This window comes from Ischnura elegans, chromosome 4 (genome assembly GCF_921293095.1).
Source record: "Ischnura elegans chromosome 4, ioIscEleg1.1, whole genome shotgun sequence".
NCBI lineage: Eukaryota > Metazoa > Arthropoda > Insecta > Odonata > Coenagrionidae > Ischnura > Ischnura elegans.
Window position 1 is genome coordinate 96208043 of NC_060249.1, and position 22625 is coordinate 96230667.

Genomic DNA, 22625 nt, shown 5'->3' on the forward strand with positions numbered 1-22625 from the left:
AGATTTAATGACGATATATGATAATTGTTCCTTAAAAATGGTCTATTATTCGCTTTTACCGCAAGAAAGTCCCCGGGAACGAACCTATTTCGCCAAAATATTTCGAAGGAAATCCGTGACGCGCCATTTCTAAACTAGAATGCGCCGCGGTTTTTTGAAATAACTCATCGTCGCTGATTGCTGCATTTGCGTAAGAAATAATTAAGCTTCTCCTCGTTTTCAATAATATTTTCGGTGAGAGCCCGTGCGTACGTCACTACGGGAATAATAGCCAATAATAAATATCCGTCTTCATTTCAAATCAACAATGGAGCGTTCGTTATCTGCCATTTCTTGATTTATTTATGTTTGTTTTAATGGATATCGGATGATATTTATGATGATTTTTTTGTTCTCGATATTTTTATCGATTTTCGTCCGAGATTTAATGACGATATATGATAATTGTTCCTTAAAAATGGTCTATTATTCGCTTTTACCGCAAGAAAGTCCCCGGGAACGAACCTATTTCGCCAAAATATTTCGAAGGAAATCCGTGACGCGCCATTTCTAAACTAGAATGCGCCGCGGTTTTTTGAAATAACTCATCGTCGCTGATTGCTGCATTTGCGTAAGAAATAATTAAGCTTCTCCTCGTTTTCAATAATATTTTCGGTGAGAGCCCGTGCGTACGTCACTACGGGAATAATAGCCAATAATAAATATCCGTCTTCATTTCAAATCAACAATGGAGCGTTCGTTATCTGCCATTTCTTGATTTATTTATGTTTGTTTTTACAAACGAGACAAGAGATTGCAATCATACAGGAGAGGAAAAGGAAATGAAAATTTGCTTTATATTAATCCAGAAGATGGGATGTTTGAAGCAGCTAATATGCCAAAAGTTCTCTGGATGACGAGAAGGATTTAAACAACTTTGAAGAGCTCCTGAAAACCTCATATATCTCTCTTCAAATCATTTGTGAGTAAATTGACTGTTATCTGCGCTACATCATCCATCAAATTAACCCTTCTATTTTCCCTTCTTGAGCCATATGAAAAAGTTAAAATTTATTTTGGTTTCCTTTCTCACAGGTTTAACATCTTAGACAAATTGCAGTTGATCATACTGATGGAGTTTTCAGCCCATGCGACCAGATATATGTGTTCAAATGAATTTGCTCGCTGCATCAATTGGGATGGAGAGCTTGGAAAAATTATGTTCAACAACCCCTACATCAATACCTTAAGGCTATATGCAGTTAGTATCAATTTTTCTATTTAATGTATCATCGAAATTAGATACTTTCAGCTTCTTGATGTTATTTTTTCCTTTGTTTGCAGTCCCACGATGGAAAAATTTCTCTGAGGATAAAGTAATGAAAACGAAGGCAAAGATTTAGCGGTGGTTCAAGACAATTGCTTAAGCAACTAGAGGCAACTGAAGGGAAAGGAAATGCAACAGAATCAACTGAAATGGCCAATGTAGATGATTTTTCTCGATTTGTATTTGAAGAGGGAGAAAAGGAACATTAAAAGGAAAATTAAAAACAAATCCTGAGGAATTTCTTGTTGTAAAATCTATCTGTTTTTTGTTGCAATAAACCCTAATAAAGGTTGAGTTTCATATCTGAAGTGTTTAATTATCCCTAAATGACAATCTAAATACAGAAATTATAGTATGAATTGTCATTAGAAAAACAAATAGATTTGGTCACAAATAGTCAAAGTGAGGTCAAAATGAGGTCAAAATGATAGGTAGTCATTTTAGGTCATATTGACATCATCATGAGTCACGAAGGATGTCATTTCAAGGGACCATTTTGAGGTCACCGTGACTACCAAGCCATGACTTGAAAATGACATCAAGATGATGTCATAATGACTTTTCATTCCTCCTTGGGTAGTCAGTCCCTTGTTTTTTTATTACATATAATGTCACTAACAATCTTGCGGAGTTTTACAACTCTTACGTGGCAAAGTACATAAGAGGGAAGAGAGTAAATTTATGTCTAAGGGGTCCTACGAAACTAGGTGCGCCATTATATCAGTAACTTCCAATATGAAAGGCAATGTGCATTTTTCACAAAGAACTAATGGGCAAGAGCCGAGGAGAATTTACAAAAAAATTGTTTCCTCAGAAAGAGATAAGGGATATATGAAGAAAAGGCATATGTACTTATATGCAACATCCAAAAATAAACGTCATCGAAAAGAGGGATCAGACAATCATTATGGATTCATTTGTGATGTTCAAAGTGACACAGAATTGGCCAGCCATGATTCAATGAGTGATTTCCTTTCATCAGTAAAAATTAAAACAAAGGTTGCGTGAAAATTGGAGAGGGAAACTAGAGATCAAATGCTCAATGGGACTTGGCAGTCTGAAAGGCAGAAGAGGAAGCCTCTTTCTTTGGTCGTATATGTAATCTAAGGAAATCAAACATCAAAATTGTGAGACGATTGTTTGTTTCCTTCCTTCAGAGGAAACCAGGCAACCGATTGAGGAAATGCCAATGAAAAATTTGCCATCAGGGAATATGAAAGATGAAGCAAAAATTAAGTTTTCCCCACAGGTCTCTCTGTTGATTAAAATGTACTATTTTGTTTGCTATTCCTCATGGGATAATATCTGATAATGAAGGCTCGGTGGAAATCAAGTGCCCCTATTATTATATATGTGAGCGTGATGCGCCCGCTCCCAGCGGGCTTCCCCCGCTCTTTTCAATGCAGGTCCACAGAGGGATAGGCATGTTTCTAATTTAAAATGTAGTAAAAAAAAGGCAGGGTTATATGTTCAAATTCAATTCGAATGTTCATGTACAAATTTAATTGGAATATTCATGTACAAATTTAGGTCAGAGGACCTCTCAAAACACAACATTGGAAGTAATTACACTATCCTCTGTTAAATGCACATGATGACTCATACTTACGTATCAGAGGGAGACTTGAATGTGGAATCAGCCGCATTTTGATAAAAGTTATTTAAAGAAAGCGAGATATTGTTGCAAATGAACAAATGTATCAGTTTGTGCGCCGTTAACATCAGGAATATTTACCGTTTTTTTTAAATACTTAAAAACTAATTTTAGGAAACATTAGCAATATTTAGGAAGTAAGATATGCCGTCGCATGTTCTCTGATAAATTCTGTGCATTTTGGTACCTAATTTGTAGAGTTTGGTTGCGTATAAGTTGAGAAAAATGTATCTATACAGTAGAAATAATATAGAAGATATTCCTAGGGAAGGAGTTTAAAGTATAAGTTACCTTCATGAAAGTTAAAGAAGGAAATAAGCTACGCAGAAGAAGCAGAGATATCTACGAAGTGTAGAAACAGATAGAAATATTAAATAAAAAATACATATTGTGATTTTATGTTGTGGTATCCTCTAGGTTTTTCAATTAATAGAAAGCCGAGGGAAAATCACTTTTTGTGCAATATAAATGGTGGAAAAGTTAAAGGAATTTTACGTGAACTTCATATTTCCCAAAATATGCCAGAATGCATCAGATTAAAATAAATAAATGTACCGGAGTGGATGTTTTTTAATTTGCACCTACACTTTCCTCTCAAATATTTATCCTTGTATATCGCAGAGTGGCCCACAGCAGCCTCCTGCTCCTGCCACTGATTTTTCCCCGATAATCACAAATATGGCATAGCTGTGTACTGATGGTGTAAAAATGTGTCCTACACTCTGTAGGAAACATTTTTTTCATCTCCAATTTTATAAATTAATTAAAATTGTAACAAAATTAAATATGACTTTCTCTCCATGAGCGCTTACAATATGCTATACATTGAAATAATTATTAGCAAACAGTGGTGTGAACCACATTGTTTTGCAAGTCACATGCGGGTCAAATGTTTCTAGACATGGCCATAGAAATAGGTCTCCAACAGGTTAATGAGATCGCAATATACAAAATTGCTAATACCTCCTCTAAATGCCTCTACCAATTATGAACCGAGTCGAAATTTTTCTCCTAGAAAAGATAAAATGCTGAGGCACGACTTACATTTTCTCTGGGTATCTTCAAATGAGTGAGATAAAAAAATTAGGATACCGTAACTCTTCCGCTGACTGAGATTTTAGTGCTGATGACTTCACTTCAAACTTAAGACAAATCATTGCTAAACGTCGGTGGCAAATTGAGATGTAAAAGAAACTTGTAGTACTGGAGGATAACGATCGTAAGCTAAAAGGCTGTTCTGTTGATTCTGGCAATGCTGTAGTAGCGGAGAAGGTAGCCCTATCCGTTCTATGGTATGAAATCACTGCAAAAGTCTGCACACAATCCACATGTGAGATCGAGAATCTGTTCTGCTGCCAACACACACAGAAAGCTACTAACTATTTCAATAACATAGGCAAATCCATAGACAATATACTAGCATACAACATAAAAATATAGTGGGAAATAGGCAAATGCAATTATCAAAAACTGGAAGTTGCCACCATTCTTATATTCATCACGTACAACTTAAAATAACAGAGCTCGTTATGATGGAAACAACTATTTATTCACTGATTTAAACCCTTAAATTAGCCCACACAAGTGACACAGGTGACTTTTCTCACTACTATTCGTTGAAATAATAGAATAATAATACAATAACAAACTTCACGCACAGTTTTGATCTTGATAGCTCTATCGTGAAATGTCATATTTATGGTGAACAACGGAGGATAACACGCCACTGAGGATTTTTACACTACTGTTAGACATTTATTGATAGCGTAACAGCACTTTTTACAATTCAATCACGATGGAACACTGAAAACTCTTGGCCGATATTTTTCAACCTTGTCAAACTTTGTGCATTACAACCACTGGTACTGTGCTTATTAGCAGTAGCTTAACAGGAGATGTCACGTTGAAAATAACACTATTTTGGCACAAAGATGTTCCTAGATGCCTCCAATCAGCAAGCAAAAGCTGCATTGACTGGAATTCACCTCATAATAAAAGCACAGGCAGTCCTAAACGACGAATTCTCCGGTACCAGTAATGAAATGGATGAATTTATTGTATATTATAGCATAGCAGAAATTAATAAACATCAAAATTGTTCTAATTAAATACTTATGATGAATAATATGCCATCGATAACATCAACTTACAATTAACGTATCCCCCTTCCAACGGCTGTGGCTCAGACTGCTACAACGATGCTACTTTGGTATTATAAAATATTTGGTTTCACTGCTCCACTTTTATATTTTATGTCCTTACTCAGATATTAACATTATAAAAAACACACAATATGAGGGCTTCCGAGCCTATTGTCGGATATTTATCTTTAAATAGAAAACAATCAACACGTCTCACAAACAAAGTTCTCACAATGGCAGGCAACTATTACAAACAATCACAACAATTGATTTGTGTGATGTTTAGGCACCTATGATGTCATCGAGGCTTCGTCGGAGGTGGCTTGGGGTGGGAGGAAGTTTATGGCAGGCTATGAAATTTGTTATATTTATTGCTGAATATCTCACGAAGGAGAACTGATTTACAAGCTATTTTCTTTGATGACTTCAGAAAATAATTTTCTGTCAGTCTGTGAAATAAAAAAAATTCATGTAAGTTCCTCATTCAGATATTCTCCAGGTGTCTGGATAAAAAAATAGTTTCATATTCTCAATGATAATGATTACTCAGCAGACACTTGGGAGTCGATTTAGGGATAAATTAGGGTTACCTTACTTGGGGATTATTAATACAGAAAGTCACTTAATAACATGGTATGATTATTCCTTTTCAGGCCGTGAACGATCCTACTACGGGGTTCCAGATCCATTAATCACTATTTGTGTCGGGAACATGGTTCCGTAACTTCAGTTAAGGTGGCATTCGCTGTTTTATAACTTCTACTGCGTTGGAATACCGTCCAAATCTATTACTGCTGCCAAGTGGAAGATTTCGCTTGAACTGCGGACATACAGCCGCCTGCAACTTCTGTAGTGGTGGAATCAGCTGTTTGCTTCAATTCTCCAGCAAAGAAATGCCATCCGGACCAACGCTCAAATTTACCACAGAGGAGAAGTTGAAAATTTCGCTTGGACGTCCTGCCGTGGCCTCCTGTGCCTTCCATAATGATGGCGTCAGCTGTTTGGTTCAATTCTCCATCGAGAGAATATTTTCTGAACTGCAGCTTAAAAATTTACTGCTTCCAGCATGTGGAAGATTTCATCTCAACTTCGGGCATCGCGCGGAGGCCTCAACATATTTCGGTGAGTAACGACTTTCTTTGTATTTAAGTGACTTCAGTGATCTCATTCGTGCATGTCAATGTGTGGTCAATTGCTTTGGTCAGTGCAGGTCGATAGTCAGGCTTTATACAGATGTTAGGTTGAAGTTCAGAAACAATCGATGAACATTTCTGTTGCTAGAAATTTCGTGACCTTCAGTTATGGATAAATCATGGACAACCTAATTTACAGATATTTTCCAGGTATTCCGATTAACGAATTACTTCGTATTCCCAATGATCACGAAAACATAGCAGACCCACTTAATTCAATACGAGGATACATTGGGTTTACCTCTTTTTTAAAGTTAGTTAAATGTTTTCTCTTACTCCCTTACTTGCATTTACAATGACTGCTGCTAGAAAATTAAAGTGTGCGAGGACAGGATGCTGTCCCTGGGTCGTCATGTTGCTGAGGTTGGCATTGTAAAGCAATTGTAACTGTGAAGCAATTGTAGCATTGCTATAAAACTTTTTCTCATTTGCTAATGTTTCCCTTTACTAAATTTATCGTTCCTATTGAAATAAAGAAAAGTTGACCAACAACATTGACTGCAATATTTCATGAGCATGGAGAGGGTGCTAGTGTTTGTACTGGACCTGTTTGCAGCAGCACAGTGAGGGGGTGGGGGGTTTAGGGGGATAAACCCCCCAGAGCTCAGAGAAAGTTTCTTTAACTTAATTGGATTGATGTTACTAACAGGATAGTGTAAGGATTAATTAAATATCCCTCGGAAAGCAGTAAAACTCACCATTTTGAACCGTTCCTCTTAAAATTCCATAATTTATTAATCTTGCACCTACTGCTTATCCTGGGGGGTATTCCATACCCCCACACACCTCGGAATTATTTATATGTAAACCTTCCCCAGCCTTAATTCTTAGCTGCGCTCCTTGGCACTCAGTGTGACCCACTGTTGATTTTGACAGGGCAAGGGATGGGAGAAAGATTAAATGAAGCAAGTTATAAATTTCATACGAGTACACTACATAAATTCACATATAAAATTAGCATGAAACTTAAACATAAATATGGGCAAGTACTGGTAGGTCAATAATGAGAATTTCTTAAGTATGGTAATGGCAGACAGTAGATTACTCATATTTTTACGGCCATTAGAGCAAGATCCCAGGACCTGTTGAATGTGTAGCCTGGTGAAATCCATTGTGATACAGACAGCAAAGCATATCAAAAGGCATATTTTTCGTGGTGTTAAAGTGAATTGCTAAATGTTTTATCTTGTGTGTTTTGTCATCAGTCAAAATAATAGGGAAGCTGATGATATTGTCAGACATGAGCTGATTTATTGTTAAGTTGTCTTCATTCTATTCTGTATAAATCTGTGTGCAGCTGGTAAGGAAAATGTTTTCATTCGGTGCTATTTTGTTCGTGAATCGCATGGATGAAGTGGACAGCTGAAGCCCTTTTGTGCATCTGTTTTACTTTCTCCTTAATTTATCACCCTGATGGTGTTGGCTACTACAGCCTCTGGATATAATTAATAACCATCGGACGTCTGGTAGGTCAATAATGAGAATTTCTCAAGTACCACTTGTCCTTCAAAGATTGTCTTCATCAGGCCATCATGTCTCAAGATGTGGCCTATAAGGTTGTTCAATCTTAAGGTTTTCATGATGCTTCTCCTCTCTCCTACTCTTCTGAGGACTTCTTCATTACTAACTCGGTCGATCCATTTGATCTTCAACATTCTTCTGTAGCCCCACATTTCGAAGGCCTCTATCCTTGCTTTCTCCGCTTCAGTCATTGTCCATGCCTCACTTGCATATGTGAGCATACTCCAAATGTAGGTTCTTATAAATTGTTTCTTTACTTCCATATATAGGTTTCCCGCTGTAAGCAGGTCTCTCTTTTGGTGGAATGCTCTCTTCGCCTGGGATATTCTGCTGATAATTTCTTTCTTACTTCTCCCGTCACTAGTTATCTTGCTTCCCAAATAACAGAATTCATCCACTTCTATCAGTTTTTGCCTCCCTATTTTAATGTTGGTCTTGACTTCTTCTCTTCTGCTGCATACTAAGATCTAGGTTTTCTTCGTGCTTATTTTCAGTTGATATCTACTCATTACCCATGTTAACCAGAATATTTTTCAAATCCTTCTGTTTCTGCTATAACGGCTATGTCATCGGCAAATCTTAGCATGCTAATTTTTTCTCCATGGATATTCACTCCCAATTACTTTTCTTTGATTTCATTAACGGCTTTTTCAATGTAAACGTTGAAAATTATGGGTGACAATGTACAGCCTTGTCACACTCCTTTCTTAATTCTTGCTTCTTCACAGCTGGGCCCTGATTTTATCACGGCTACTTGGTTTTTGTATAAACTATGGATGATTCTTCTGTCATTATAAAGAACCCCAATTTCCTTTAGGATTCCAGGCATTGTGCTCCAATCCACGTTGTCAAATGCTTTCTCTAAGTCCACAAATGCAACGAACGTTGGCTTGTTCTTTTCCATTCTCTTCTCTATGAGCAGTCTTAGGGCCAATATTGCTTCCCTTGTGCCTTTGTTTTTTCTGAATCCAAATTGGTCCTCATCCAAGTTCTTCTCTGCTTTTCATTCTATTCTTCTATAGATGATCCTTGTCAGTATCTTTGATGCATGTGTAGTAAGGCTTATGGTCCTAAAATCTTCGCACTTCTCCGCTAGTTTCTTCTTAGGAATAGGGATTATAATGTTCCTCTCGAAATCCTTTGGTATCTAACCTGTCTTATACATTTCACTAATGATTTTGTATAGCTGGTTCAACGTCATGTTGATTCAACCTCAAGTAATTAGTCTTTGCGCACTTTCCCTTCATCCGCCATTTTCTCTCGCTTAACACTGGCGGCATGAATTCTTCTCAACGCTTTTCTCTCGACTAACAATTTTCACTCCTGGTCAGTTTGAGGTTGATAAGAATGCTGGGGCCATAACCTGTTGGCTGATTGGAAGTTTAACTTGATGTGGGCAATGAATGCACAATGTGCAGGAACGAATAACTTTTATAAGCGACACATGCACTGCACTAAGTGCGACTGCGAGACTAATACACTTGAAAAAATGAGCAGTGCCTTCTCACACCTGCCAACCTTGCTGGCTGATAGCCAACACAAGAATGAAACAGCAACATTTTCATGGTGTTGTATTTCTTCCCTTGCATCCTGAATAGTTTTTCCTGTGTGACTATTTTGCCGTTCTCTCAATGTGTCTCCTTCTGAGATTTTATTCATCAGGCCATCATAATGTGGTAATCATAGTGGTCTGTTCTTTTCCTTAGGGTTTTTTGAAGACTTCTTCTCTCGCACTCATCTTATTACTTCCTCATTACTTCTTTGGTTGATCCATTTGATCTTGATTCTTGGAGAGCACCAAATTTTTACAGCTTTCACATTTCACTTCTCAGCAGCTCTTATCGTGCTTAACCCTTTGAGTGCTAACTGATTTTCTAGGCACTATGCCTAAAGTGCCAAGGCATTTTTGCTGATTGTGCAGTAGGTTAGGGAAAAAAAACTAAGTCTCAAAAACAAGTAAATATTTATGTTCAAAAAATTTAAGAAATCTTTATTATATGTGGTTTCACCTTTTTATTATATTATTTGACAAATTTTTGGTAATAAGAGGTAATTTTTATAATTTGAAGAATATAGTTAATGTTAAAATAGAAGGAATATTGACAATTGTATGATTGGGTAATTATCAGCATCTAAGAGTGACATTGCATGAGGAGTGTGATAGTGCTCCCCGACACTACGGGTTAATGCTGTGTTGGAATATCTTGTATTCTTAGACCCTTATTCTTTAACACATCTCTATTTGCAGAGTCATATTCAGTTGTTTAGATGAAGACACTCCCATGTTATATTTTTCTGTATCACTTTCTTCTTCGATAACATTTGGGCTAAGTTTTCTTCAGTTGTAAAAGTCCTTCTGGTACTCATTCCATTTCTTCCCTTTCTTTGTTTTCAATCAAAAAAATTCCATAATTCTACTTTACACTGCTAGCTCTTGTGCACAATTCCTTGAAATGGTTTCAGACAGTTCTAATGACTGATTCTACTTTCCTTTTTTGGAGGATAAATTGCCGATCTTTTCCTTGGCATTTATTCATACTTGCTTGTTTTCCTTATTCTCTTGCGGCAAGCCTGTCCTTGGTAATTTTTTGCATCCTTCTACTTTCTAATGTATTCGATGAAGAACTGAGGTTTAGAATGCATGCGAATGTATCACTTCAACGATCCTTGGCTTTTTCATAATAAATTTTCTTCTCCTTCAAACCTATATGGCAGCCTTCTGAAACCCACTTTTGATATTATTCTATCTCATTTCCTCGATTTCTTAGTTTTAATATTATCATATCCTGCCATCTATTACTTTCTGAAAGTTAATATTTTTAGCTCTTTGTTTCTCAAATATGAGTTCTTCAGATTTCATTTATTTCTTGAATATCAGACTGCATTTATTCATCATTAGATAGTGATAACTAATGATATATGCCTCCCAGGGTAGCATTATGTCTTTCATCTGGTCCCTATACCTCTGCTTCCCTAAAATAGTTATTGTGGATTCTTTTGCTTCCTAGCATTTTCATGTGCATCTTATTTGCATGCGATTCTTAAACTGTTGGCAACCAAAGCTGTGGGATGGGTGCCTTTCTCCTCTTTGTTGGATTTCCTTTGTTCTTTTCAGAATTATTTTCCTGTTACTTTTCCATCCTGGCCTTAGCCGATGAAGAAATTCCTGTAAGGAGGATTTCTTACCTCCTTACCTGTTTGATTGCTTCAGTGATGTCTTCATTTATTAAACTTCTCTATCCTTATCTGATGTAGATACATAAATCTGTACCACTATGGAATTTATCGGTTAAGTCTCTAACTTCACCATATCTATACTTTCATTATACTGAAGGAATCTTTTCACATGCATTCCAGTGCTTTAACCCTTTCGCTGCTACAAGCGGGAATACCCGCAAAAAACATTATGGTTATTGCCTGCGACATGCGGGGATATTCCACGACTTTCAAAAAACTTTTCCTTTCAACACGACACGCGGGTAAATATCTACGTTTTCGAAAAACCCTCCCTTCGGTCGTAGGTGCTGTCATCTGCTCGAAATTCTAGCGGAACTACGTCCATTCGTGCGGTGACATTCAGCGACGTCAAATGAATGATTCAATTCATTTTTTTCTGGATAATAGGCAAAATAATGGAACCGATGAAAAATCTATTGAAGCAGCAAAAGGGTTAAGCACTTGGGCATTATTCTTCAGAGATCCTGCGTGGGTCCTTGAGCATCCACTCCTCAAGTCTCACTCCTTAGGCCAATTAAATTTGCTGATTCCTTCCCTTCCTCAGCCAATGACAGCATTCCTGTCACCTAAATAGATTATTTCTTTCCTCCTGAACTGTTTGATTACTTCAGTGATATCTTAGTGTCTTAAACTTATTTCTCAGTTAGTTGTACTGGAGGAATCTTTTCAATTATTCCAGTGCTTTTAGCAGTATCCCAACTCAAGCTCGATATTATTCTAGCTCATCATATCCCACCTTCATATTATTCTAGCTCATTACATCCCACCTTGATATTATTCTAGCTCATGTCCCACCTTGATATTATTCTAGCTCATCATCGTGATTCCTGTCCAACATAATCCTATCTTGAAGTCTACCTACTTCTGAAAGACATTGATTATTTTTAGCTCCTTATATTTCTCAAATATCAGTTCTTCACAAATTTCATTGATTTCTTCAATTTCAGATGGCATTTATTCATCACTAGATTGTGGTTACTGTTGATCTCTGCTCATCGCCCCTGGGGTAGCATTTTTACTCAATCTGGTTTAACCTCTGCATCACTAAAATACTCAAGATGGAATCTTAATCTGCTCCCTGGCATTTTTATGTGCATCTTCTTTGCATGCAATTCTTTTACTTAGTGTTGGCTACCACAGCTTCAAATTTAAAGGATTCCAGGTGCCTTTCTTCTCTTCGTTGGATTTCCTGAACCACATTTTCCTATTATTTTTAACAAATTTGCTTTAGCCGATGACATCATTAAAATCACGTAATCAATTAATTCTTTCCTCCTTTCTTATGAAATCACTGAAGTGATATCTTCAAGTCTTAGACTTCTTACTCCTGTTGCAGGCATGACACGCGTATCACTATGGAATTGTTAGGTCAACTTTACCATAGCTATCCTTTCATTGTACTGAAGGAATCTTTTCAAATTCCTTTTCTCAATGATTTCCAATGATGCATGGTTAACTGGATCACCTAATTGTTTTAAATTGAAAAAAGTCAAATTCACTGATTTGAAGAATCCTGATTCACTTTATGGTATGCAGTGGAATTAGTATCATGCTTATAGTTTCCTTCTTTTTCCTAAAAGGAACGTGTTGGCCATGCAGGAATACTGTCTAACTGATGATAGTTCCATCATCCAATAACTCCATTATGAGAAGTGCAGTCTGGTGAACAATGTAATGGTACGTAATGTTTTTATTTTCTTAAGAGATGTATAGTTATTACAACTGTAGTTCCTAAATGTTTGCCTGATCACAAAGCAAGCAGAAAAGTCATGTATTAACCCTAAACATTATTATTCACTGCTGTGAACCTGAACATATTATAAAAAATGGCTACTTCACTTAATAGATCAAAATTTCAAAATGGAGCTAATTATAATTAAGCACTTACTTAAAATAAATAATTTTAAACAAAGTGATCATAAGCCTGCAAAAAGACAATTATGTTATAAAATGACATTAATAGAAAAGATAACTTAGTGATAAAGTATTTTTCAAGCTTAGAAATGTCATACTATCTATTTCAGGTACGTATACCCCCTCAAAACAATTCAACATATACATAGAAGTTTACATCAGAAATTATTGATAGATCATCGTTCGATGAATTCTTAGGTGCTCTTCCTATGAAAAAGCAGTCGCCTGTGGGAGGTGAAATGAGGCTGCCTGGGTCACTAGATTTTAGGGTCGTAAATATAATGTATCGCTAGCAATATAGTGGCTCCTCCTGCAAAAAGGCCGTCGCCTGTGGGAGGTGAAATGAGACTGCCTGGGTCACTAATTAATACAGTCGTAAATATAATGTATCGCTAGCACAATAGTGGCTCCTCCTGCGAAAAGGCCGTCGCCTGTGGCAGGTGAAACGTGGCTGCCTGGGTCACTAGATTTTAGGGTCGTAAATATAATGTATCGCTAGCACAATAGTGGCTTCTCCTGCAAAAAGGCCGTCGCCTGTGGGAGGTGAAATGTGACAGCCTGGGTCACTAATTAATAGGCTCGTAAAAATAATGTATCGCTAGCACAATAGTGGCTCCTCCTGCGAAAAGGCCGTCGCCTGTGGGAGGTGAAATGTGACTGCCTGGGTCACTAGATTTTAGGGTCGTAAATATAAGGTATCGCTAGCAATATAGTGGCTCCTTCTGCGAAAAGGCCGTCGCCTGTGGGAGGTGAAATGTGGCTGCCTGGGTCACTAGATTTTATGGTCGTAAATATAATGTATCGCTAGCACAATAGTGGCTCCTCCTGCGAAAAGGCCGTCGCCTGTAGGAGGTGAAACGTGGCTGCTTGGGTCACTAGATTTTAGGTTCGTGTATATAATGTATCGCTAGCACAATAGTGGCTCCTCCTGCGAAAAGGCCGTCGCCTGTAGGTGAAACGTGGCTGCCTGGGTCACTAGATTTTAGGTTCGTATATATAATGTATCGCTAGCACAATAGTGGCTCCTCCTGCGAGAAGGCCGTCGCCTGTAGGTGAAACGTGGCTGCCTGGGTCACTAGATTTTAGGTTCGTATATATAATGTATCGCTAGCACAATAGTGGCTCCTCCTGCAAAAAGGCCGTCGCCTGTGGGAGGTGAAACGTGGCTGCCTGGGTCACTAGATTTTAGGGTCGTAAATATAATGTATCGCTAGCACAATAGTGGCTCCTCCTGCGAAAAGGCCGTCGCCTGTGGGAGGTGAAATGTGGCTGCCTGGGTCACTAGTTTTTAGGGTCGTAAATATAAAGTATCGCTAGAAATTTAGTGGCTCCTCCTGCAAAAAGGCAGTCGCCTGTGGGAGGTGAAATGTGGCTGCCTGGGTCGCTAGATTTTAGGGTCGTAAATATAATGTATCGCTAGCACAATAGTGGCTTCTCCTGCGAAAAGGCTGCTATCACGATAGTTGCTCCTCCTGCGGAAAGGCCGTCGCCTGTGGGAGGTGAAATTTGGCTGCCTGGGTCACTAGAATTTAAGTTCGTAAATATAATATATCGCTAGCACAATAGTGGCTCCTCCTGCGAAAAGGCTGCTATCACGATAGTTGCTCTTCCTGCGGAAAGGCCGTCGCCTGTGGGAGGTGAAATGTGGCTGCCTGGGTCACTAGTTAATTTTAGGAAGGAGTTTTCCTTACATATTCACTTAAACTTACACTGCCCTTGTCGCGGCTCCAGCGACATTTTCGGTTGCGAGGGAGACCTGGGATCGGGTAATCATGGCGCTGAGGAAAATAAAGGCCGGGATAGGAATGTTAAAACACCCGGGGGGGGTGTGTTTATTGCGTTCAGAAAGTTACAGGGGGTGCCGGTAAGGTCGGGCGAGGTCCGCGGCTGCTGCTTCCGCGTGGCTGGGTCCGGCTCTGTCCGGAACTGCCTCTCTGGGGATCTGCGTGGATCCGCAACAGCTCTGGCGGAGTTCCGGCGTTGGCGGCGGGTCCAGGCGCTACGGCGGGGTCATGGGCCTCGTCCTCCGTCTGCTTCCGCGGGTGATGACCTCAGGCGGGCGGCGGTGTCCGGGGAGAGGACCCTCTGGGACAGCGTGCGCGCTCCTCGCGGAGGGTGCGAGTGCGGCGCCGGTCCACCCGCAGTTTACGGGGCATCCGGCAGAGTGCGGCGCCGGTCCACCCGCAGTTTACGGGGCATCCGGCCGATTGAGGGCCTGTGGTAGGAACTATGAGGATATGCTCGCTCTTAGTCCTAGCTTCGGCCTCCTCAACCCCGACTGCCTTCCATGGTCCGGGCAGCGTCTTTTATATCCAACCCTGGCCTCCCTCCGTCCAATGAGGGTGCTCCGCTTGGTCACGAGGTGACGCGTTCGCTGTGCAGGTGTGCGGTCGGGGTGTGAGGGCAGGTGCGCAATTAAAAGCGGGAGTGGGGAAATCACGTGGTGTGAGGGGAAGGCAGCGGGCTGGAGTGGGGAAGGTGAGGAGATGAGGGGAGCGTTCCGGTGGAGTGGGGAGGGTCACGTGGTGACGCGTTCTTCACCGGGGGCGCGTGTTTCAAGTGGGTTTTGCCCATGTTCCAATGCAGCACAACAATCCACCCCTCCCCTGATGGCGCAAAACCCGCGAGAAGAAACACTGTGGGGGCATTGTGGCCGTATGTTGTCGGTCCATAGAATATCCTTGGTTGGCACTGTGCACTTGGCATCGCTGCCGGGGAAAGGTTTCTTCCTGGGTGGATGTGGTGGGCTCTGTGGGGATCGTGGGGATGCTGCTAGGAGGTCTTCGGTATGGACCTTTGGCGTCGCCCATGGGGAATGCTCCCGTCCATGTTGAACGAGGCCTGTAGTCACTAATGGGCTGACTTTTCCTTCTGCAGTGCGTGGGTAAGGATCCATGAGGTCTTCAGCGACATCCTCCAATGACTTCTGTGGGTTGTGGACGTGGAGTGAGCTTGTAGTCCCTCGCTGTCCTCCTTTCTTGCAGGCCCGATTCAAGCAGCTCTGTACGTGTTTGCGGACGTCGGAGAGTGCTGCTCGCCAATGATACTTTTGAGTTAGGGCAGTGTAGGTCGCCTTGATTCCAGAGTGTCCTTCAAATGGCGTATCGTGGTAGCGTTGGAGAACTTCCTTTCGCAAAGCTAGCGGGACCCATAGCCTCCAAGGTCCTTTTTGGCCCGGCCGGGACCACAGATGATCGATGTCGTCCTTGTATTTCTTAAGGAATCGTTTCTGTGTTTTTGTCCTTGAGGGTGTCTGCTGGGCATTCAGTAGTTTCTCCCTGATGTCTGCGATCTCTGGATCATCTTGTTGCGCTTGCTGGACTCTTTCGTATAAATCCGCGTGCTGTGTCACGACACGGATAGATGGTGGGACCATCCTGTCCATATCCGGAGTCAGAGCGTCTTTTGATTGTTGCGTCCAGGCTGCAGTGACTCGGCCCGTAGTGCCGAAGGAGATTATACCTTGTGAGTAGTCTATGACGGCGTCGGCGCCTCGAAGCCAGGGGTGTCCCAGGATGAGATCCTCCTCCATGTCCCGTATAATGTGCAACGTTACTGGTAGATGCAATTTTTGGACGGTGACTATGGTCTGCAGGTCCCCCGTTGTTAGGAACGTATCTCCCTTTACCGTTCGTAGTGTTGTGGGTTCTCCTTGGACTAGTTTCTGGAAGGCCACTGGCAGGCAACGTTCAGCTATTAGGTTCACTCCGGCTCCTGAATCGATGAGGGCGTGGAGTACTTCGCCGCCAAGTTCCACCTGGATTCGGGGGGTGTTTATAGCTGCTCCATCCGGTTGTGTGGCCCCTATTGACGGGTGGGTGGGCCGGAAGAGATTTTCTGAATTTCCGCCTGGTTTGCTGGGACAGTCTCGGTGCAGGTGGCATCCTGGACAGTGCGTGCATTTTGGTGGTCTAGAAGGTTGTATGTAGGTGACATCTTCGGCCTGGTCGGCTTCAATGGCGCTGGCTAGCCGTATGAGCTCTTCAGTGCTCTGCGGTGGGCAGGCTCGGAACATCTGCTTGATCCTTGGGAGGAGTTGTTCCGTCAAGGTGGGTAAGAAAGTTTCCTTATCTCCATCTGGGAACAGCCTCCGAAACAACTGGATCTTTCGAAGGATAAACATCTCTGCGCTTTCCTTCGGTGTCTGCATGCTTCCAAATAATTTCGCCTGTATCTGGGCCCTCCGTGCTGCTGTGTCAAATCTTCCCTTCAGCCTTTGCTTGAATTCGTGCCATGTGAAAGCGAATTCCCGGTACGGTGTCCACCACCTTTTTGCTTCCTCTTGGAGTTGTTGCTCCGCTCTGCTGACCCACCATGGTGTAGGTATCTGGTCCTCGTGGAACATTGTCTCCATGCCTCGCAGGAACGTCTCCGGATCTTCTGCTTCTCCTCCGAAGAACTCCGGGTACGGGGGATGGTAGGCTGGCTGCGGCACAGCCCGAGGTGTGCTGTTCTGCGGTTGGCGTTGACTGCATCTTCCGCATATAAACTGCAACCCTTCAATGTCCCTGGCTTCGTCCCTCCAGCCAAGGCAGAGGTGATGAAACCATCGTTGGCAGCTGGCACAGGAAATCAGGTGCTCCCCTACTCTGGTGCATGATGAAGCCTCGCATTGATCCCTTGTGCGGGTGCGAGATGGGTTGGGCGCCACCGAGTTTTGTTGAAGCTCTCTCGGAAGAGCTATGGTAGGTGTAGCGGGCGCTCCATCGATGGGTTGTACATCCATGGTGGAGGCGTTGATTTGCCAGGCGTTGTCAGTCGGAGAATCCTGTGGGTCCCGGCTGCTATCCACGCTGCCGGTCGATGTCCCCGTAAGTTGGGCGCCAATTGTCGCGGCTCCAGCGACATTTTCGGTTGCGAGGGAGACCTGGGATCGGGTAATCATGGCGCTGAGGAAAATAAAGGCCGGGATAGGAATGTTAAAACACCCGGGGGGGGTGTGTTTATTGCGTTCAGAAAGTTACAGGGGGTGCCGGTAAGGTCGGGCGAGGTCCGCGGCTGCTGCTTCCGCGTGGCTGGGTCCGGCTCTGTCCGGAACTGCCTCTCTGGGGATCTGCGTGGATCCGCAACAGCTCTGGCGGAGTTCCGGCGTTGGCGGCGGGTCCAGGCGCTACGGCGGGGTCATGGGCCTCGTCCTCCGTCTGCTTCCGCGGGTGATGACCTCAGGCGGGCGGCGGTGTCCGGGGAGAGGACCCTCTGGGACAGCGTGCGCGCTCCTCGCGGAGGGTGCGAGTGCGGCGCCGGTCCACCCGCAGTTTACGGGGCATCCGGCAGAGTGCGGCGCCGGTCCACCCGCAGTTTACGGGGCATCCGGCCGATTGAGGGCCTGTGGTAGGAACTATGAGGATATGCTCGCTCTTAGTCCTAGCTTCGGCCTCCTCAACCCCGACTGCCTTCCATGGTCCGGGCAGCGTCTTTTATATCCAACCCTGGCCTCCCTCCGTCCAATGAGGGTGCTCCGCTTGGTCACGAGGTGACGCGTTCGCTGTGCAGGTGTGCGGTCGGGGTGTGAGGGCAGGTGCGCAATTAAAAGCGGGAGTGGGGAAATCACGTGGTGTGAGGGGAAGGCAGCGGGCTGGAGTGGGGAAGGTGAGGAGATGAGGGGAGCGTTCCGGTGGAGTGGGGAGGGTCACGTGGTGACGCGTTCTTCACCGGGGGCGCGTGTTTCAAGTGGGTTTTGCCCATGTTCCAATGCAGCACAACACCCTTCCCTACGTTCCTGTGACGTCTTCTGTGCTTTTCCTGATGCTGCAACAGCTTGCATGTCATCACTGAAGAATTGTGAAGTTTTGTCCGCATGGTCTATTTTGTAATGCCCCTGTGTATGTGTGTATGGTCGTGTTTTGGGGCTACTTGTGTAAAGTGATATATCGTGTGCTTCGTGGGATCGTCGATGGAAAGCAGAAGCTCCTCCGCCGTGGGACATTGCAGTGTTGTGGTAGGGAGTCTTCTCCTCTCCCTGCATGATCTAGGTGCTGGCACACTGGCAAATCTCGTAGGCCAGTGTTGCAGTCATCTTAGGGTCCTTAAGTTGGAATCAAGGGGGAAAGTAGGAATTTTTAAGGTGGCAAATGGTGTTCTGGTGTGGTTGTGCACTGAATCTCATGTGTTAGGCATTCATTTTAAGGTTAGGTCAAATTTGGGAGTTGGTGCATGCTTCTCCATTACGCCACTGTCAATCTGTCCCATTCCACTTGCTTTTGGCTTTAGTGGGCGATAGAGAAATTGTACTTAAAGGAACATCTGTTTTATGGAGGGAGAATGATATGTTGCAATACTTTGGCACCTTCCCAAGGTTACCCAAAATCTATCCTTAATAACATAAACTTTAACTTTGATGTCCCCATGTTCAATAGTGTGGTAGGTTGAATGAGCTTGGATCTTGTGTAGAGATCCTGATTATGATTACCAATATATCATCAAGGAATTCCTTTTCTTCGGTGTCCAGTGGGAATTGAAAGAGTCCTTACACACTTAAAAATGGGCTTTAGGTAGGGCTTTGGGACTCCTCTTTTCGTGCTGGCTCTGAAGTTTAGGTTCCTAATATAAATTCCCTTAGGGCAAATAGGCATTTAGTGTACCCACTGCGGTCATTAACTCTCTGAATAAAACTGTTTCATTTGATGTGTTGCTTCTACAATTTGACTTATTATAAACTTTAATTTAGCTCTTAAAGGACTATAAGTTAGTTGTAAAATTTTTTGGTGATTTACATAATGACATTTCATTGCCTGCTGCTAATAATATTACTTTTCAGGCCCTCGTTTCCCTTAATTTTTTTAATCTCTCACAAAATTCTGTTTAAATTTTTTGATTATGAATAAATTTTGTAGAAATGAATTGCTTCTCTTAAATTTGCTCTTCTTCCAAGAGAAACATAAGATTTTTCTTTCTTTTTGGTCATTATTGGAATTTTCTTTGCAGTTTTAATAAATATAAGTAAATTTTTCTTGTAAAGAAATGATGTAAATATAGTTATAACAATTTTATCATTATTTTCACATAAAATTGTTACTAAAATTAAATGTCATTTTGTTCTTTAAAATGAGGCAATTCTTAATAAATCCCCATTTGCTTGATTTGTGTTGCACAATTTGAGTAAAGATTACTAATACAGTTTCTTTTCTCTTGCTTTCATCCTTTGGAGTGATATTGGCCCATAACCTTGCATGGTTTTGTGGTCCCATCGTGGGAAAGTTGCGTCATCACTCTGTATCCGAGGTTGTCATCACTGGAAATATTGTGCCTTACTTCAGTTGATTTTAAAATATGGACTTTCTCATATATTTCTTAAGTAGTTTTTTTGTGCCTATAACTGTTCTATTTCCATGTCAATAAGTCTTTATAAGAATAACCAGATTCATTTTAAAAGAATTATACTAATTCCGACTAAGACTCCTGGTCAATGTTCACACAGCACTGTGATATTTAGTTTCAGGAAGTGCATTTCTGCCAGACTGCTTGGTGTGTACCTTAGGTTGTGATTTATTAATCTTTGGATGGTCATACATTTATAACTTTGAAAACTGCAATGATGTAATTGATTTATATGTCCTATCTTGTCTCAAAATTATTCAGTCCATATGAAGGAAATATTGTGTAAATTTTGATGTAGTCAGTTATTGTTTTGTGCCCTCTTTAAGGGTTATAATGCCCTCAGCATTCCTAGAAATCACTCCAATGTTGTAGATGCCTGCTATTTAATATCATTTTTCTGTTTGCTTTTTCTTAGGCACGGGTAAATGAGCCATATACATTTCAAGCTAACAATTGTATTTTGTTTGGACTCTTCTTAGGGTATAGATCTTATTGAAATACATTCGTGTTACTTGTTTATTTTTTGTTATTTTTTTACAATTGTTTGCAATTATTGCTCTGGATGCTCCAACTTAAAAATAAATGTTCATAGTTATGTGAAAATAAATGCTATTTCTCCCTCTTGAAAATTGTATTTCTTGTGCAAAATAAATTATTCTCTGAATAGTATTATTTAGTTTTCATTTTAGATGTAAGTAAATGTACCTGGCTGAACATTGAAGGGGTTAACTCTGGTTCCTGCAATAAGTAAGGTCATATATTCATGAATGCATGCATGCTGTGCCCCTCCCCCTAAAAGTGAGGTAAACACAAAAAGTAAAGTACTATTTACGTCTGGAATACGTCAGTGACACGTTTAAAAGTGGCAATGGGTTACTTTGTGGTAACTGTAAGAATTTTTAATTTCACCAAGATGTATAATTGTTTATATCCACTTATTTACTTGTTTCTGTCTTCCATTTTGCAACAGGAATAAGATTAACATGTGCCACTGCTTCGGTTTTGTGGTTAAACAATTGAAGTAGAGCTGCAATTATTTGTGGTCGAACTTTTACAATGACAGATAGCTGCTCTGACTTACCTGCAGTATATGTCCACATTCTCCCCTATGGTCATATGCTGGAAAAGTGCCTAATCTGAGCATCACTAAAGAAGTGGTCAATATTGACCTGGCAAACTCTAAATGGGCATTCATCATGCAAATTGTCCCTAACCGAATACACAGCCTTTAAAATTGTAAATTTATTACTTCTCTGATAATCAACTTGGTCAGGTCTTATGTTTACAACATTTTAATGGAAATCTCTGCCATTGTGCATGGGGTGTTAACGGCAGATCAGATTGTCATCAATGGTTATGTTACAGATGTATTTCAGCAGTTCTAGTAAACAATGGTCATCGTAACCAACCAGTTTAGATTTCAATACTCAAGGAGCAAATTTTGTGTTGGTATGAGGTTGTTTGTGGAAGCAGAAACTTGCATATACATTGAATTAAGAACTTTGAGAAGACAGTATTTTTTGCGAATTGCTAAATGGTCTAATCCCAATCTAAAAGTGTATTTTTCAGTCTAAGTAGCAATCATTTATAATTTTGCTTATATTTTTGTGAATCACTATCTTCCTCATTTTCTCCTTTATTTTATACTTCTACTTTATTTCACATATTCCATCAAAAATAAACTTAACCTACATTTGATTACTGAAAAATTAGAAAAATTACAAAAGAAGGAAAGACTAATGGAAGAGAATCTTGACAAGGGAGAATGCATGTTGAGAGTTGATGAATAATATAATTGTAAATATCTGTTAACAATGTGTTGTCCTGACCCAGGACTTTAATAATTGACCAGTTGAGAGATGAAATGCTTTTCTGTGGGGAGTTAATAAGCAGAAAGATATGGATTTTAATTAATTTGGGAAGGTTCAGCAGAAGACGGTTCTAAAGTGAGATGAAATCGAAAATATATGGCCAAAAATCACTAGTCTAGAGTAATGATAAATTAATGAGAATCTTTGAGATTAGTGTATTTTAAAGATGAAATAAAACTCATTTAGCATAATGCCGTCCACAATATTGTTTAGGAGGCCAATAACAATTGAAAATTGGGAAAAGTATCGCGGGAAGCATAGTTCCCAGGAACAAGTTTAAATTTACGGAAAGATACGGAAACATCTGGGTTTAGGGAGAATTTCTTGTCGTTAACAACATTAAAGCTGTCAAATTGATGCGTATAAGGTGAGTGATGATTAAAAATTATTAACAGGTCTTTAAACTTGAAATTTTGGTCATTGAAGCGTAATGATAGAAAAAATACCATTGACAAATATTTTAAATGCTTG

General features: G+C 40.9%; 1 long non-coding RNA gene across 1 annotated transcript; it reads left to right on the forward strand.

Annotated features, from left to right (window-relative positions):
* The first annotated feature begins 5629 nt into the window (after nt 1-5629).
* Nucleotides 5630-14746, forward strand: LOC124156899. The gene is made up of 3 exons (XR_006864422.1): nt 5630-6223; nt 12633-12729; nt 13077-14746. It is a non-coding gene; the product is annotated as an uncharacterized LOC124156899 (long non-coding RNA).
* Nucleotides 14747-22625: the final 7879 nt, after the last annotated feature.